Source organism: Mandrillus leucophaeus, unplaced genomic scaffold (genome assembly GCF_000951045.1).
Source record: "Mandrillus leucophaeus isolate KB7577 unplaced genomic scaffold, Mleu.le_1.0 Scaffold796, whole genome shotgun sequence".
NCBI classification, from domain to species: Eukaryota; Metazoa; Chordata; class Mammalia; order Primates; family Cercopithecidae; genus Mandrillus; species Mandrillus leucophaeus.
In genome coordinates, this window is record NW_012108652.1 from 347160 (window position 1) to 366966 (window position 19807).

Consider the following 19807-nt stretch of genomic DNA (forward strand, 5'->3'; position numbering starts at 1 on the left):
ACTTATTGATTAATTAGCTTTTCCAGATTATCTGGAAATGTAAATTTTGTTTCCAAAAGAGAGTTAGATTTAGTGTGTTTGCTAAATCTCTTAAATTAGAGAAATATGATTTATAAAATATCTGCCATTGTATACATTTTTTAATTCTATTGTTGAAATGTTTATTTCCTACAAAATTGAACTAAGAATAGGTAGTTAAGTAGAATATTCGTTTTTTGTTTTAAAAAATGTTCTATCTCAACAAGACCATAGGTTATTTTAAGTGGATTAACAATGGAAAAGTAACACATTAGGAATGGGACAGGCATAACACTCTGATTGGTAGAGAAAAAAGATGATATTCTTCTCAAAACTGTAATCAGAAAATTTTCTAGACATGCTCAGCTAAGTGTATTAGTCCATTTTGATGCTGCTGATAAAGACATACCTGAGACTGGGAAGAAAATTAGGTTTAATGGATCGCCGAGACCACGTCCACCCCGCAAGCACAAAGCCACCTCCTCGTGGCTCTGCCAGGCATCCACACCCCCAGCTAACTCATCATGGATGATGATATCGCCCCGCTCCTCATCAACAACGGCTCTGGCATGTGCAAGGCTGGCTTTGCAGGTGACGATGCTCCCGGGCCATCTTCCCCTCTATCATGGGTAGCCCCAGACCCCAGGGCATGATGGTGGGCATGGGTCAGAAGGACTCCTATGTGGGCAATGAGGCCCAGAGCAAGAGAAGCATCCTGACCCTGAAGTACTCGGTGCAGCACAGTATCAACTGGGATGACATGGAGAAGATCTGGCACCACACCTTCTACAACAAGCTGCCTATGGCTCCTGAGGACCACCCCATGCTGCTGACCTAGGCCCCACTGAACCCCAAGGCCAATCATGAGAAGATGACCCAGACCTTGTTCGAGACCTTCAGCAACACCCCAGCCATATACATGGCCATCCAGCCTGTGGTGCTGTCCCTGTATGCCTCTGACCTTACCACTGGCATTGTGATGGACTCTGGTGATGGGGTCACCCACACTGCCCATCTATGAGTGGTATGCTCTCCCCCACGCCATCCTGCGTCTGGACCTGGCTGGTCTGGACCTGACTGACTACTTCATGAAGATCCTCACCGAGCAGGAGCTACAGCTTCACCACCACGGCCGAGCAGGAAATCATGCATGACATCAAGGAGAAGTTGTGCTACATCACCCTGGACTTCAAGCAGGAGATGGCCACGGTGGCCTCCAGCTCCTCCCTGGAGAAGAGCTACGAGCTGCCTGAACTTCCAATGGCCAGGTCATCACCGTCAGCAACGAAGGGTTCCATACTCCCCAGGCATTCTTCCACCCTTCCTTCCTGGGCATGGAATCCTGTGGCATCCTACTGTCAATTCCATCATGAAGTGTGACATGGACATCCGCAAAGAGCTCCATGCCAACACAGGGCTGTCTGGTGGCACCACCATGTACCCTGGTGTGGCAGGATGGGGTGCAGAAGGAGATCATCGTCCTGGCGCCATTGCTCCTCTGGAGAGTTAGTACTCCATGTTGATCAGTGACTCCATCCTGGCCTCACTTTCCAGCTTCCAGCAGATGTGGATCAGCAAGGAATGCGACAAGCCCGACCCCTTCTTCATCCGCAGCAAATGCTTCTAGGCTGATTATAACTTAGTTGCATTACACCCTTTCTTGAAAAAAAATAACTTGCGCAGAAAACAAGATGAGATTGCATGGCTTTCTTTGTTTTGTTTTTTTTTGTTTTGTTTTCTTTTTTTTTTTTTTTTTGGCTTGACTCAGGACTTAAAAACTGGAACAGTGAAGGTGACAGTAGTCGGCTAGAGGAAACATCCCCCAAAGTTCTGCAATGTGGCTGAGGACTTTGATTATACATTGTACTTTTTTGATAGTCATCCCAAATATCATGAAATGCATTGTTACAGGAAGTCTGTTGCCCTCTTAAAAGCCACCCCACTACTCTCTAAGGAGAATGGCCTAGTCCTTTCCCAAGCCTACAAAGGGGAGGTGATAGCATTGCTTTCGTGTAAACTATGTAATGCAAAAATTTTTTAATTTTCACCTTAATACCATTTTATTTTGTTTTATTTTGAGTGATCAGCCTTCATGGTCCCCCTCTTTTGTCCCCCAACTTGAGATGTATGAAGGTTTTTGGTCTCCCCGGGAGTGGGTGGAGGCAGCCAGAGCTTACCTATACACTGACTTGAGACCAGTGAATAAAAGTGCACACCTAAAAAAAAAAAAAAAAAAAGATAGAAAGAAAAATAAAAATAGGTTTAATGACAGGGGAGGCTTCACAATCAAGGCAGAAGGCAAAAGGCACTTCTTACATGGTTTTGGCAAGAACCAGAGAGAGAGAAAGAGAGAGAGAGAGAGAGAAGTGAAAGTGGAAACCCCTTATAAAACCTTCAGATCTCATGAGACTTATTCACTACCACAAGAACAGTATGGGAGAAATTGCCCTCAAGATTTAATTATCTCCCACCAAGTCCCTCCCACAACACCTGGAAATTATGGGAGTACAATTCAAAATGAGATTTGGCTGGGGACACAGAGTCAGACCATATCATTAAGTAACTATCTCTTGTACGTATTTAGGCTGCATTCAACTGTTTGTTTTTCTCCTGTATGTGTTGCTCTGGAAGCCCAAGTCTTAAAACTGGAACCCTTGCCCTGGAATTGAGAAACTCATTGACTATCTCAAGTGCTGGCGCTAACCTCAAATTATATTGGAGGTGATTTCTATCTTTACAAGTTCCATCTGAGCTCTGTTACCATATTGGGCTGCTTTCTCTTCTGGTTTTCATTTCCTTGTTTGTTTCCTTCACCCCATACACCATTTCTTTAAATTCTCCTTAATTTCAAAGGCCTGGACAGAAAACAGAAATGCATAAGACTTGACAACTCAGTAGGAGCTCTGATTTTATCCTGATAACATCTGGACATAGAAAACAGGGAGGAAGTGAACAAGATGCAAATTGCACTCTTCTCCCCACCCAAAGCCATGAGCCCTTCTCTGGATCCCACTCGCATTCCTGAAGCCAACAGACTGCATGCTCAAGAGGTTTAGGCCTTGAGAACTTCAAGGGGGAAAGCCAAGGAAAATGACACTGCTGAAGCTGATATAGCACATCTGCTTGTCTCATGGCATTAGTCATTGGATTTCTGAAGCACTAAATAATAACTCACAAATTCAAAGCAAGTTATTCATTAAATGAACTTTGTGCAAAGATAAATAGGATAGATTAATGAAGACTCTGATGTACAAGTTTTCAAACTAATTGCATGATTGAGATTGATTAGCAACAAATATTTGGTAAGAAAAACAAGTCACACCCTATAGGGTGAAGGGTTCTACCCATTGTCTGTTTCCAGAATGGTGAAAAGACTACATCAGTGAACTGCTCCAGAGCAAAGTCCTGGCAGTAGCAGAGCCTAGAATTGCCTTTATAGCTGCTGTCAAAAGAGTGGATATCCACATTAACTATTCTGGATCCTTATTCTGGTCATAGTTTCACAGCTAGACTTGTTTATCTGTAGCATCATCATCTCTGATCCCAGAACTTATCAGCTTTCTTACTTTCCTCCATACCAACGTTTATTTACCAATTACATTATCATCATACAAGTACTGTGTCACAGCTTCTAACATTGCCTAACCCACAATTTGGGGAATTAGAAATAGTTACAACAGCTCTAGAGAGAAGGTTTTGGACTTTATACTATTTTAGATATGTTGTAATAAGTCCTTAAAATTTGAGATTGACTATTCTCAGGTTGAATCAGCAAAAATGTATGTCACATAGCAATAGTATTGTAATTCTAGACCTATTATATTTGGTATGATTACAACTTATGAATTCCAGCATTATAAATTTTAAAGGGTTAGATGAAATTGGTTAATTTCATCAATTAGATATTGTCTCACTACTCCCTTGTTTTTTGTTTTTAGCTTTTTTTCGGGGGGGGTGGGGGAAAGAGGAGATAAATATTTATGAAACCTCCAGGATACCATTCTATGCTAAGTTGATCCAGAGCCAGATTGCCTATGTGGGAAAATAGGCTTCATCATTTATGAACTGAATAACTTTAGTTAAGTATTGAATCTTTGCATTCTTTGGCTTTTCATCTATAAAACAGGAATAATAAGGGTGTTTATGTCACAAAGTTTCTAAAAAATTTAATGAATTAATATGTGTAGAGAACCTAGAAGAGTACTAGGCTCATACCATGCATTCAACAAATGTTACACATTGTTAGTGTCAGTGTTTGGAAATACACCATACTTTATTTCAGCTTTTAAATGGCAAAATAATGTAAGAAGCAGGTAAATTTTAAAATGCAAAATGTGACTGCTATCTGTAAGAATAAGTTACAGATGAGAATCATGAATGTTAGACTTCAGATAATTTTTATAGAAATTTCCAATTCATAGCAATAGCTAAAGTACACAGTATAGAATTTAACAAATGAAGGGCATGTTAATGTTGAAAAAAAAACATTTTGCAAATCTCTAACCTTAATTTCCCTGCATTTAAGACATTTTGACTTTTATATAAACTTCTTATTCAGGCCGGGCACGGTGGCTCAAGCCTGTAATCCCAGCACTTTGGGAGGCCGAGACGCGCGGATCACGAGGTCAGGAGATCGAGACCATCCTGGCTAACACGGTGAAACCCCGTCTCTACTAAAAAAACACAAAAAACTAGCCAGGCGAGGTGGCGGGTGCCTGTAGTCCCAGCTACTAGGGAGGCTGAGGCAGGAGAATGGCGTAAACCGGGAGGCGGAGCTTGCAGTGAGCTGAGATCCGGCCACTGCACTCCAGCCTGGGCGACAGAGCCAGACTCCATCTCAAAAAAAAAAAAAAAAAAAAACTTCTTATTCAAAGGAAACTTGCTGAAATGTTTGTCCAGTGCATCTTCACTTTTTAAATTATAGGACCTGGTAGTATCTCTATCATTCCTTTCCCCTTGCCTTGACCTATCATCTCTCCTTCTGAATTAAATTTCCATAGTAAAGCATATACTCTAGTTGATTAGCAAGTCTCTCACATTTTAAATTCAGGAACTTTTTAAACTCCTAGAAATTATGAGCTGAGCACAGTGGCATGAGACTGTAGTTCCAGCGACTTGGAAGGTTGAAACAAGATCACTTGAGCCCAGGAGTTTAAGACTGTGATGCCCTGTAGTCGTACTTCTAATTCGAAAATGGTGGCATAGAAACAAGCTGGCTTCACTCCCTTGCACAGAAAACCAAAAACAAATATATAGCACCAAGATGATCACCAGCAATATCCCAGAACACAAATATGAGGATGAATCAGTTCCTGGAGCCACCGAGAAGTGAAAAGACTCCAGCAGACAGTAAGAGAATCTGATGTTCATGACAATAACACCACTCCCTGGAATCTGCCCAGCACCAAGTATGTGGAAAATGTTCGTTGACTCTCAGTTTCTACACTGGAGAAAGTGAGACTGAGGTTGACAGTCAGTTTCTCTACTCTCGTATGTTCTCTGACAGGAGACCTGTCCCTACCTCAAACTATGGGAAGCACTGTGAGTGCCTAAAAGAACATCTCTGAGGACAGCTAAAGACAAAGTGGAGAGGCAGGACTAACATCCTGAATGCTAGAAACTGCTCTGTAATTCAGCCAAAGGACATGCCAAATCGGAGTGGCTGCTTAGCAGCACCATGCTGTAGGAGGTACATTCCACAGGGCCCCTGAGCACAAACTACAGCCAGCCCTTCCACACTGACAGGATACCCCCTTTGGGACCTCCCCTATTTCTGATGATCGTCTCTGATAATTTGCTAGAGCCAAGGCAAACACAGGTTTAATGTGCCATCTAGTGCTGAAAAGGAGGCACTGACCTAGCGGAAAAATGTATAAGAGATTCAACAGATAAATTATGAAAAATCTCTAAGCAAACATACCCAATGAAAACCAAAACAAGCCAGGCAGAGAAAACTGGAATGAATAACTAATTGCAATGCAAAGACATAGATGTATATCCACAAAAAAGAGTGATCTCCAAGATAACACAAAAAAAGCAATTTATAAATTTTACAAGGAGATTGAAATAATAGCAAAAGATCAAACAAAAATCTTGGAACTGAGAAACACATTTGCTGAATTCAAAAATTCATTGAAGGCTCTCTACAGCAGAATGGACCAAGCAGAGGAAAGAATCAGTGCTCTCAAAGACAGGCTGTTTAGAAGTACACAGTCACAGGAGAAATAAGAAAAAAAAATCAAAAGGAATAAAGACTACTTACAAGATATAGAAAATTACCTCAAAAGACAAAAATCTAAGAATTCCTAGTATTCAAAAGGGAGCTGAGCAAAAGATAAGGGTAGAACACTTAACTCAAAAAATAATAACAGAAAAGTTTCCAAAACTTGAGAAAGAAATAAAAGTTTAGGTATAGGAAGGACAGAGAACACCAAACAAGACTTACATCAAGACATATAATAATTAAACTTTCCAAGGTCAAAGACAATGAGAGGATCCTAAAAAGCAGCAAGAGAGAAAAAGCGAACAACATGTAAAGAAATGCCAATCATCTGATGGCAGACTTCTCAGTGGAAACCACATACGAGGGAGCAGAATATTTTCAAAGTGTTGAAAGGAAAAAAACAAAACAAAACAAAACAAAACTGCCATTCAAAAATACTTTATCCAGCAAAGCTATCTTTCAAACAAGGAGTCACAAAGTCTTTCCTAGGCAAACAAAAGCTAAGATAATTCATCACCATCAGACTTACCTCACAAGAAATGGTAAAGGGAGCTCTTCAATATGAACAAAAAAAAACTACTAATGTAAAAAAAGAAAATGTTTAAAAGTACAAAATCCACTGGTAAAATTAAGTACAAAATCATCCCCAGAATACTCCAATTCTGTAATTCTAGTGTGCAATCTACCCATAACTCTAGTATGAAGCCTAAAAGATAAAAGATAAATACATGTAAAATAATATTAGGCTACAGAAACTTGTTAAGAGATAGGCAATAAAATGTAAACTGAGACAACCAAAATTCAAAATGTGGGATGATAGAGTTAAAATATAAAGATTGTTTTTAATTTTTTCTTTGTTTGCTTGTTTTTACTCTTTTTTTGTTTTATCTAATACAAGTTGTTATGTCTTCATAATAATTTGCTATATCTATGTTTCACATAAGCTTCATGGTAACCACAATGTAAAAACCTATCATAGATACATTAAAAGTAAAAATCAACAAATTAAAACATACTACCAGCAAAAAAATCACTTAACTACAAAAGATGACAGGAAGAAAGAGAGAGAGGAGCTACAACACAACCAGAAAACAAGCAAAAAAATGGCATTAGTAAGGCCTTACTTATCAATAATAATGCTGAATGTAAATAGACTCAATTTTCCAATTAAAAATAAAGAGTGACTAAATGAATAAAAATGCAAGATCTAAGTAAATTCTGCCCATAAGAAAATTCACCTATAAAATCACACCTAGATTGAAAGTGTAGGAAAAAAAGATTATTCATGTGAATGGAAAACAAAAAGAGCAGCAGTTGCTATACTTACATGAGATAAAATAGATGACCAAAGACTGTAAAAAGAGACAAAGAAGGTATTATAAAGATAAAAGACTCAATACAGAATGGAAAATAACAATTGTAAACATCTATGCACCCAACAGCAGAGTACCCAAGTATATAAAGCAAACATTAATAGATCTAAAGGGATAGATAGACTACAATATGACAATATACTAGTAGGAAACTTTAAAACCATACTCTTAGTAATGTACGGATCATCCAGAAAGAAAATCCAAAAAACCATTGACATTAAATTACACTAAAATAGAAAGGCCTAACTGACATTTACAGAAAAGTTGATCCAACTGCTGCTGAATATACATTCTTTTCATCAGCACATGCGACATTCTCCAGAATAGATGCTATTTTAGGCCACAAAACGAGTTTCAACAAATTCAAAAAGTTAGAAACAAAATCAAGTGTCTTTCTGACCACAATGGAATAGTACTAGAAATCAATAAAAAGAGGAAGCTCAGAAAGTACATAAACACATGGATATTGACATGCTCCTAAACAGTCAGTATGGTCAGTGAATAAACTAAGAAGAAAATATTAAACTCTTTTGAAACAAATAAAAATGGAAATACATTTCAAAATCTATGGGATACAGCAAAAGCAGTATTAAGAGCAAAGTTTGTAGCAATAAATGCCTATATCAAAAAGAAATTGAAAAACCTCAAATAAACTAATGATGTACCTCAAAGGACTGGAAAAGCAAGAACAAAGTAAACATAAAACTAGTAGGATAAAAGAAATAATAAAGATCAGGACAGAAATAAATAACATTGTGACTAAAAAATAAACAAAATCAATAAAACAAAAAGATCAAAGAAAAACAAGATCGATGAAACAAATAGATTTTTGAAAAAAATAAACTTTTAGCTCAACTAAGAATAAAAGAGAGAAGACTCAGAAAAATAAAATTAGAAATGAAAAGGGAACATAACAACTGAGATTACAGAAATATAAAGAATTAGTAGAAACTATTATGAAAAACAGTATACCAATAAATTGAAAAACTTGGAAGAAGTGAATATATTCCTGGACACATATAAACTACCAAAACTAAACCATGGAGAAACAGAAAACCTCAACAAATCAATAAACTGAAGCCATAAAAAAAAGTCTTCCATCAAAGAAAACCCCAGGACTTGATGTCTTCATTGCTGAATTCTACCAAATGTTTAAAGAAGAACTAATATCTATTCTACTCAAAATCCAAAAAAAAAAGAAGAAGTACAGAAGTACAGGCCAGTATCACTGATGAACACAGATGCAAAAATCTTCAATAAACTACTAGCTAACTGAATTCAGAAATACATTAAAAAGATCTTTCACTATGATCAAATAGGATTCATCCCAGGAATGCAATGATGTTTCAACAAAGGCAAATCAATAAATACGACACATTACATTAAAAGAACAAAGAACAAAAGCCATATGATCATTTCTGTAGGTGCTGAGAAAGCATTTGATAAAATTTAGCCCCCTGCTTTATGATTAAAAACCCCCAACCAAGGAATATACCTTAGAAGGAATATATTCTTCTGTGCAAAGGTAATTGCAGTTTTGTAATTACTTACCTTTAATTACCTTCAATAGTAGAAACCACAATTACTTTTGCACCAAACTAATACCTTAAAATAATACAGATATATATAGTGTGTACATGTATGTGTGTGTGTGTATACACACACACACACACACACACACACACACACTACCCACATAGTATAGAAGAAATATATCTTAAAATAATAAACACCATATATATGACAAACCCACATCCAGCATCATACTGAATGGGGAATATTGAAAACCTTTCCTCTAAGATCTCAAACAAGACAAAGATGCCTCCCCACTTTTATCACTTTTATTCAACATAATACCAGAAGTTTGAGACAGAACAATTAGGCAAAAAAGTGGGGAGGGGCATCCAAGTCAGAAAAAGAAGAATTCAAATTACTCTTGCATACATATGTCATGATCTTATATTTGGAAAAATCTGAAGACTCTACCAAAAAATTGTTAGAACTGACCAACAAATTTAGTAAAGTTGCAGGATAAAAAATCAACAAACAGAAGTCACTAACATTTATATACACTAACAGCAAACGATCTGTAAAAGAAATAAAGCAAGCAATCTTAATTGCAATAGACAAGAAAAATATATAATACCCAGGAATCAATTTAACTGAAGATGAAAGATTTATTTTTATAAATAAGTTTTTCCTTTTGGAAAACTATAGAACACTGATAAAAGAAATTGGAAAAAAAACACAAAAAAATGGAAAGATATGTCAAGCTTATGAATTGGAAAAAGTAATATTGCTAAAATAACAATTCTACCCAAAACAATTGCAGATTCTATGCAATCTTTATCAAAATACCAGTGACACTCTGCACAGAAGTAGATAAAACAGTTCTAAAGTTTATACGAAACTACAAAAGACCCTGTTAGCCGCAGGAATCCTGAGCAAAAAGAACAAAAGAATATCACACTACCTGACTTTAAAATATACTACTAAGCTATAGTAACCAAATTAGCATGCTACTGGCACAAAATCAGAAACATGGACTGGCATAAAATCAGAAACAATGGAACAGAGTAGAGGGTCCAGATATAAAGCCATGCATTGACACCCAACTCAATTTTTATGAAGGCATCACAAACATACATCAAGGAAAAGACAGTAGCTTTAATAAATGGTGTTGGGAAATCTAGATAACTATACTCCAAAGAATGAAACTAGACCCCTATCTCTCACCATATACAAAAGAAATCAAATCAAAATGGATTAAAGACTGAAATCTAAAATCTGAAACTATGAAACTACTTGATGAAAACAATGCTAGTGGACGTTGGTCTGAGTGAATTATTTTGTGTAAGACCTCAAAAGCTCAGGCAACCAAAGCAAAAATAGACAAATGGGATTACATCAAGCTAAAAGCTTCTGCATAGCAGAAGGAAACAATAAACAAAGTAAAGAGAGAACACACACAATGGGAAATAAAATTTGCAAACTATCCATCTGAAAATGGATTAATAATCAGAATATATCAGGAACTCAAACAACTCAATAGCAAAGAAAGTAATTATTTAATTTTAAAATGGGCAAAAAAAAAAAAATCCGAATAGACATTGCTCAAAACAAGACAAATGGTCAGCAAGTATATGAAAAAATGTCCCAAATCACCAATCATCAAAGAAATGCAAATCTAAACCACAATGAGATACCATCTCACCCCATTCAGAATAACTGTTATCAAAAAGAAAGGAAATAACAGAAGTTAGCCAGGATATGGAGAAAGGGGAACCTTCATACACTGTTGGGAGGGATGTAAATTAGTACAGTTACTCTGCAGAAAAGTATGGAGATTCTTCAAAAAACTATAAACAGAACTGCCATATGATACAGCTATTCTGCTTCTGGGTTTATATCCAAAAGAATAGAAAGCAAAATGTTGCAGAGATATCTGCACTCCCATATTTATTGCAGCACTGTTCATAATATCCAAGATACAGAATCAACCTAAGTGTTCATCAATAGATGAATGGATAAAGAAAGTGTGGTACATACACAATGAAATACTATTTAGCCATAAGAAAGAATTAAATCCTGAGCTTATTATGTTTAGTGATAAGAAGCCAAGCACAGAAAGACAAATATTACATGTTCTCACTTGTATGTAGGGGGAGGATACAAAGGAGGAAAGGATGTAGAAAGGTTGATTTCAAAAGTTTTTCAAAAAGAAATGACAAGAGTCTCTGAAGAACTTTTATGGATAAGGATTACATCTGCCAATATTTACTATAATTTATATTGATTAAATTGAAAAACAATATGTACTGACTCATTTTTAAATAACCATAATAAAGAATTATCTGTTCACTGTTAATGACATATTTTATTTAAAACAAAAAATTTAGTGAGAAAGTAGCATTTTCTGTTTTTATCAGTCTCTTAAATGTTTAGCTAATAGAAAGAAGACAAAGAGATTCTCATATTTGCTTATACTTTTAATCTGCTACAACATCTCTGGTTATGTAGCCTCTGGAAAACTCCACAATAATACACTGTGATAAGTATGAAGGGCATTGATATTTCAGCATTACTATGAAAATAATTTTTAACTTTCAGATCCCTCGGAAGTATTCTCAAGAGATCCCAGAAAACCGTGTGAATAACCACTATCCTTGAGTGTTCATTTGTTATCTAACATGTATGTATCCCGCAGTATTGTGCACTGTGAGGTACATGAGGAAAATGAGATAATTACATTCCTTTTTAAAAAATTTATATTCTCGCTAAAGGGATTCAAAATATACATATTCGAAATTTCATGACATTTTAAGGTATTTCTTTTTTTTCTTTCCTTTCCTGTACTATGTTAAGAAGTGTATATGCATTAGCTCCTTAGGTGAGATTATAGATCATAAAATTAGGGGGAAAGCCAAAATAGTTCAAAGGAGAAAAAAAATAACTGTAGCCTGAGAAGATTTCAAGAGTGGAGTGACTTGAATTGAACCCAAAATAATCAGTAAGACATAAATGGAAATTAAATATTGAGAAGGATATTTCAAACAGCATGATAAAGCAGGTGCACTCATGGTTCTTTCAGAAGTTGCAGAGGAAACACATGTAAAAGCAAAACGAAAGATAGAATTAGACTGGGACTTAATTGTGGAAATATTTGAATTTGCATTGAGGATGTCAGAGTATTATGTAAGTAATGGGAATCACAAATGCTTTTGGATGTTGGAGTAAAGTGAAATGTGTAGTCTAGACAAAGAAGAAAGAGGATTGGAAAGTGGGAGAAGTTGGGAAAGGATGAAATCATATAGGCGTTGCACAACCAATCAAAAACATTTTAAGGAATTTTAGATTTTGTGGACTAGAGCTAGATGATATATTCCACTACCAGTAATCACTTTAACAGCATCAGTAGCCAGGCCCCCTTACCATGTAAAATTGAGAAAGATTGGATAGCATATATCACAAACACCCACATAAATTCTGAACCGCAACAATTTGCAAAATCTGTAAACCATCACATAATTCAGTCCTCTGGGTTTCACCACTGCCCGAATATCCTATAATTAATAGCTTTAATCCTTGCCATGAAACACCTACCTCTGAGAGGGACCAACCATTCTCTTGGGGACTTGCAACGTGATAGGTTACCATTGGCACTTCCTGCTAGTTTCTAGGGCATACTATTTTCTAGATTTATCTGACCATTATAGTTTCCATTCTAGCCAATACTTTTTAAATCAGGAAATAAGTAGGAAATGGGAAGTTAATATCAGCAGTCATCATTTTGTTCTATGTTATGATCTTTTTGTGGACAAATTATTGCTATTATTATTGTTATTATTATTACTATTACTTATGGTGTGCTTACTGTGGGTCAGCTATTTTCCTAAGCAAAGGCAACATTGTAATCACTTTTAAGATGGTTTTTCAGAGGTACTACTTAGTGAGATGTTTTTCTATCTTATTAGTTGGAATTGGATATATGCCATTCTGTTTGTTTGTTTGTTTTGAGACTGATTTTCGCTTTTGTTGCCCAGGTTGGAGTGCAATGACATGATCTCGGCTCACTGCAACCTCCACCTCCTAGGTTCAAACTATTCTCCTGCCTCAGCCTCCTGAGGAGCTGGGATTACAGGCATGCACCACCACACCCAGCTAATTTTTTTTATTTTTAGTAGAGACTGGGTTTCTCCATGTTGGTCAGGCTGGTCTCAAACTCCTGATCTCAGGTGATCCACCCACCTTGGCCTCCCAAAGTGCAGGGATTATTGGCATGAGCCACCGCACCCAGCCAGGATATATGTCATTCTTAACTGCAATCTGGGAAGATGAATATTCTAGTTTTCCAGTCTTTCTAGTAAAGGAAATCAGGGAAAAGGTGGTTGTAAATGGCCTTGGTGCTAACAATTACAGAATCTGTCATAATACCAAAGCATGGCAGCATTATTGCTTTTGTGGGCCCTTGGTACTTTTACCTTTGTGAGTCTCTTTCTCTATGAAAATATAAATATACATCTTTATTGTGACAAAATAATATTTTGTGACTATCTTGATATAAAGATGAATGTATTAAAATAATTATTTCAACCTAAAAGCTTACTTTTTCTTCTGGTTTTATAAAAGATTAAAATTTCTTGTGAGCTCCTAAAAGTATTGTTGGCTATAACCCTATTGTGTCTAATGATTGATATTTAGCACTATAAACTTTCCTCTTGAAATTGTTTTAGCTGTGTCCCAGAGATTCTGGTAGGTTGTAAATTTATTTTCATTATTTTTAAATAATTTGATTTCTGCCTTCGTTTCATTGTTTACCTAGAGGTATTCAGGAGCAGGTTGTTTAATGTCCATGTAATTGTATGGTTTTGAGAGACTTTCTTAGTATTAATTTCTATTTTTATTGCCCTGCAGTGCAAGAGTGTCATTGGTATGTTTTTTTTTTTAATTTGTTGAGTATTGCTTTGTGGTTTACTATGTAGTTAATTTTAGAGTATGTGCCATATGTAGATAAGAAGAATGTATATTCTGTTGTTGTTTGGTGGAGTGTTCTGTAGATGTCTGTTAAGTCCATTTCATCAAATGTCAAGTTTAGGTCCCAAATATCTTTGTTAGTTTTCTGCCTCAATGATTCTTAGTATGATTAATACTTGATATTTGTATTAATACTGTCACTGTCTTAGTATTAATACTGTCGATGGCGTGTTGAAGTCTCCCATTATTATTGTGTGGTTATCTAAATCTCTTTGTAGGTCTCTAAGACTCCCTCTTTGTCTTTTATTATCACCGTTGTTTTCAAAAGGTTTAAAGTCTTTTGCCTGAAATTAAAATAGCAACCCCTGCTTTTTTGTTTTCTATTTGCTTGGTAGATTTTTCTCCATCCCTTTACTTTGAGCCTAAGGGCATCATTGCATGAGAAATGGATCGCTTGAAGACAACATACAGTTGGGTGTTTCTTCTTTATACAACTTTCCACTCCACTCCACTCCATGCCTTTTAAGTGGAGTGTTAAGCTTATTTACATTCAAGGTTAATATTGCTATGTTCAGATTTTATCCTGTCATCACATTGTTAGCTAGCGTTTATGCAGACTTGATTATGTAGTTGCTTTAGAGTATCAATAGTCTATATACATAGAGTGTTTGTGTGGTGGCCAGTAATGGTCTTTCGTTTCCATGTTTAGCATTCCCTTAAGTACCTCTTGTTAGGCAAGTCTGGTAGTAACAAATTCCCTTAGCATTTGCTTGTCTGAAAAAGATTTTATTTCTCCTTCACTTATTAAGCTTAGTTTGGCTGGATATGAAATTCTTGGTTGGAATTTATTTTCTTTAAGATTGCTGAATATGGGTCCCTTTCCCTTCTGGCTTGTAAAGTTTCTGCTGAAAGGTCCACTGTTAGCCTGAAGAGGTTCCCTTTGTTGGTGACCTACCCCTTCTCTCTAGCTGCCTTTAATGTTTATTATTTTACGTTGACCTTGGAGAAGCTGATAACTATGTGTGTTGGGGATGGTCATCTTATAAGTATCATGCTGGGGTTCTCTGAATTCCCTCAATTTGAATGTGGACCTCTCCAGTGAGGTTGAGGATGTTTCCAAGGATGATATCCTCAAATATATTCTCAAAGTTACTTGTTTTCTTTCCCTCTCTTTCAGGGATGACAATGAGTTATAAGTTTAATCAGTCTCTTCACATAATATCATATTTTCTGTAGATTTTGTTCATTCTTACTTTTCTTTCTTCATTTTTGTCTGACAGAGTTGATTCAAAGAACCTATCTTCAAGCTCTAAGATGCTTGGCCTGTTCTGCTGTTAATACTTCCAGTTGTATTATGAAATTCCTGTAGTGAGTTTTTCAGCTATATCAGCTTAGTTAGGTTCTTTCCTAAAATGGCTGTTTCCTCTTTCACCTCTTGGTATCATTTTATTGGATTCTTTAAATTCCTCGGATTGGGTTTCAACTTTCTCCTGAATCTCGATGACCTTTGCTGCCATCCAAATTCTGAATTCTAAGTCTATCATTTCAGCCACTTCAGCCTGGTTAATAACCATTACTGGGGTGCTAAAACACTTGTTTGGAGGAAAGAAGACACTGACTTTTTCAGTTGCCAGAGTTCTTGCCTTGGTTCTTTCTCATCTGTGTAAGCTAATGTTTCTTTAATCTTTGAAGTTATTGTCCTTTGGAAGAGGATCTTTGCTTTTATATCATTTTATGCCACTGGGGTTTGATTTTAGTTTCAGTCTACTGGCTTCATTTCTGGATGATATTGGGGGGCCCAGACTCAGCTCAGTACTCCCGAGCTGCATGCTGTAACTCCTGGGCTGCATGCTAGGGGGCTGGGTCCAGGCCGACAGCTTTGTTCTCTTGTCTCTCAAGGTTAAGCAGTTGCTGCACTGGAGAGGCTGAGGTATTCCTGATCAATTGGCAAAAACACTCTTGTGGGGAATGCCAGCAAAGCACTTCACTGGCCCTTGGCAGCAGGGGGTCAATGCTTATGTGCATGTGCCAGCAGTAGCCAGGCAGTGGCATGGCAGGATCTGTACACACACTTCCACCATCGGCAGCAGGGCATCAGGGTTTGTGCACACGTACATGCCACTGGCAGTGAGGCAGCAAAGTCCAGGCATGTGAATGCCAGCAAAGTGGTAGGGGGAGGCCATGGGTGAGTTAATGTGAGCAAAGTGGTGCTGGAGGCTGTGAGTGGGTGTGTGGTGGTGGGGCCTGTCTGCTAGATCTCTCTGACGGTAAATCAGGGTCTGCCAGTTACAGGGCAATGGCAGCAGCTGCTGGGATGTGGCCTGGTTGGGCATCCAAGGCCACGCAGCCAGAAAGGGACCCTGGAAGAGGCCGGCAGACAGCAGGGCACTCAGATCAGACTGGCCCCATCCCACGCGGCAAGATAGCCCTGCTCTGTCCAGGTCCACTGGTTAACAAAGGCCAAAACCACCTGAAGGAGCATGGCAGGTCTTGGGAGATGGGCATACATAGCTGTGCTACACTGCAGCCATTCCCACATCAAACTCTCTGGGCTCCACACGGCTAGAGTCCTGTTCCTGCCACTTCTCCAAGCAGCTTTTCCTGCCTGCTCAAATGTCCATGGGGGTCATGGGGTCTCCTGCAGCTAGGAATTCAGAAGTCTGTGGTAAGAGTGGGCCATTCCTCCCCTATTCAACTCAATCTTTCCCCAGGAGCCACTGGGGGCTGGGAATGAGTCCCTATACTCAGCAGCCCCATATAGCATCCCGTTTCCTCCTTCTTTGGCCCAGGGTCTGCATCCTCTCTCTGTTAGCTCTCAATGACTTCCTTATGAAGACCTGCTCAAAGTGTGCCAGTCTTCTTGATGATCCAGTCTATTTGTCAGTATTTTAATATAAATTGATTAATCTCCATTTCCTGGAATCCTCCTTATGGATCTTCCAGTACCTGCAGGTCACCAGGCAACAGAGCTATGGCAGAGACACCTGTCCTCACCAAGCAGAGGGAATGGAGCAGTGGAGATCCACCAGGACGCAGTGGGCAGAAATAATCCACATATATTTCTTATTTTCTCTTCGGGGGTAACCAAACTGAGTATCAGGAAGACTATTGCCTTGACCAAAGTAACACAATTTCATTGTTCTGTTGGCCATGAGAGAAGCTTGAGCTGAGTGGAGGGCAAATCCCAAGAATTTCAGCACCAGGCTGCATATTCTGGGTGGGGGCTGGAGAGCACCATCTTGGATGCAGCAAGATTTGGGGAAATGACTGACATGGTAGCAGCTACATGTCATGGGCTGGGTTGGAGACTGGCCCTCTTGGAGTGGAAACAAAGCACTCTCCTGCAGACCGTACTAGCAACTAGTCATTTTAGAATAGAAAAAGAATATAAAATCTTTATTTTTTTTAATAAAAGGGCTCAAATTATTTTTGTCTCCAAAGTCTTTTGAGAAACAGTCAAGGTCTTCTATGACTTCAAATTCATTTCTTGCTACCAGACTAAGACTATGATGCAATCTAGATATACTAAGGAGTTTAAAGTTTCCAAATATACCATGTTAACTTGTTCATGTTTCTATAACTCTGTGCTGAATAATTTCCATTTTCCCTTTTCGTATATTACACAGTGTATTACAAAAATTATTTAGTATTAGTATATCATGATATCAGAGAATATCTGGAGCTTTAGGGAAGAGAAGAACTTCAACTTTAGGGAAGAGAAGAGAATTTCAACTTACAATAAACATGATGACAGACAGAGGCACTGGAATGTAAGTTCCATGAAGAGACAGAAATTTTTTTCTATCATTCATCAAGGTACCCAGGACACTGCCAGACAAATAGTGGAGACTACATTCATCTGCTGAAATCTGCATGCAAAACCTTATAAGATAATCTAAGAGGTACACAAATTGTGGCTTCCTAGAACACTTATTGTTCTATGTGACCCTTGATTCAACCTTTAATATAAATGTGGGGCAGTGCCAAGATGGCCAAATAGGAACAGTTCCAGTCTACAGCTTCTAGAGTGAGCGACACAGAAGACGGGTGATTTCTGCATTTCCAACAGAGTTACCAGGTTCATCTCACTGGGGCTTGTCGGATAGTGGGTGCAGGACAATGGGTGCAGCCCACCAAGAGTAAGACAAAGCAGGGCAAGGTATCACCTCACCCAGGAAGCACAAGGGGTCAGGGAATTCCCTTTCCTAGCCAAGGGAAGCTGTGACAGATGGCACTTGGAAAATCGGGTCACTTCCACCCTAACACTGCGCTTTTCCAGTGGTCTTAGCAAATGGCACACCAGGAGATTATATCCCACACCTGGCTCAGAGAGTCTCATGCCCACAGAGCCTTGCTCATTGCTAGCACAGCAGTCTGAGATCGAACTGCAAGGCGGCAGCGAGGTTAGGGAGGGGCACTCGCCATTGCTGAGGCTTGAGTAGGTAAACAAAGTGGCCAGGAAGCTCGAACTGGGTGGAGCCCACCTCAGCTTAAGGAGGCCTGCCTGCCTCCATAGACTCCACCTCTGAGGGCAGGCCACAGCAGAACAAAAGGCAGCAGAAACCTCTGCAGACTTAAATGTTCCTGTCTGACAGTTTTGAAGAGAGTAGTGGTTCTCCCAGCACGGAACTTGAGATCTGAGAATGGACAGACTGCCTCCTCAAGTAGGGCCCTGACCCCTGAGTAACCTAACTGCAAGGCAGCCCCAGTAGGGGCAGACTGACACCTCACACGGATGAGTATCCCTCTGAGATGAAGTTTCCAGAGGAATGATCAGGCAGCAACATTTGCTGTTCAGCAATATTCGCTGTTCTGCAGCCTCCACTGCTGATACCCAGGCAAACAGGGTCTGGAGTGGACCTCCAGCAAACTCCAACAGACCTGCAGCTGAGGGTCCTGACTGTTAGAAAGAAAACAAACAAACAGAAAGGACATCCACACCGAAACGCCATCTGTACGTCACCATCATCAAAGACCAAAGGTAGATAAAACCACAAAGATGGGGAAAAAACAGAGCAGAAAAGCTGAAAATTCTAAAAATCAGAGTGCCTCTCCTCCTCTAAAGGAATGTAGCTCCTCACCAGCAATGGGAAAAGCTGGATGGAGAATGACTTTGATGAGTTGAGAGAAGAAGGCTTCAGATGATCAAACTTCTCGGAGCTAAAGGAGGAAGTCTGAACCCATTGCAAAGCAGCTAAAAACCTTGAAAAAAGTTTAGATGAGTGACTAACTAGAATAACCAGTGTAGAGAAGTCCTTAAATGACCTGATGGAGCTGAAAATCATGGCACAAGAACCACGGGACAAATGCACAAGCTTCAGTAGCCAATTCAATCAACTGGAAGAAAGGGTATCAGTGATTGAAGATCAAATGAATGAAATGAAATGAGAAGAGAAGTTTAGAGAAAAAAGAGTAAAAAGAAATGAACAAAGCCACCAGGAAATATGGGACTATGTGAAAAGACCAAATCTATGTCCGATTGGTGTACCTGAAAATGACGGGGAGAATGGAATCAAGTTGGAAAACACTCTGCAGGATATCATCCAACAGAACTTCCCCAACCTAGCAAGGCAGGCCAACATTCAAATTCAGGAAATACAGAGAATGCCACAAAGATACTCCTCCAGAAGAGCAACCCCAAGACACATAATTGTCAGATTCACCAAGGTTGAAATGAAGGAAAAAATGTTAAGGGCAGCCAGAGAGAAAGGTCAGGTTA

General features: G+C 38.5%; 1 pseudogene; it reads left to right on the forward strand.

The window, feature by feature from the left end:
• Nucleotides 1–542: 542 nt before the first annotated feature.
• On the forward strand, nucleotides 543–1645 carry LOC105529963 (annotated as a pseudogene).
• Nucleotides 1646–19807: the final 18162 nt, after the last annotated feature.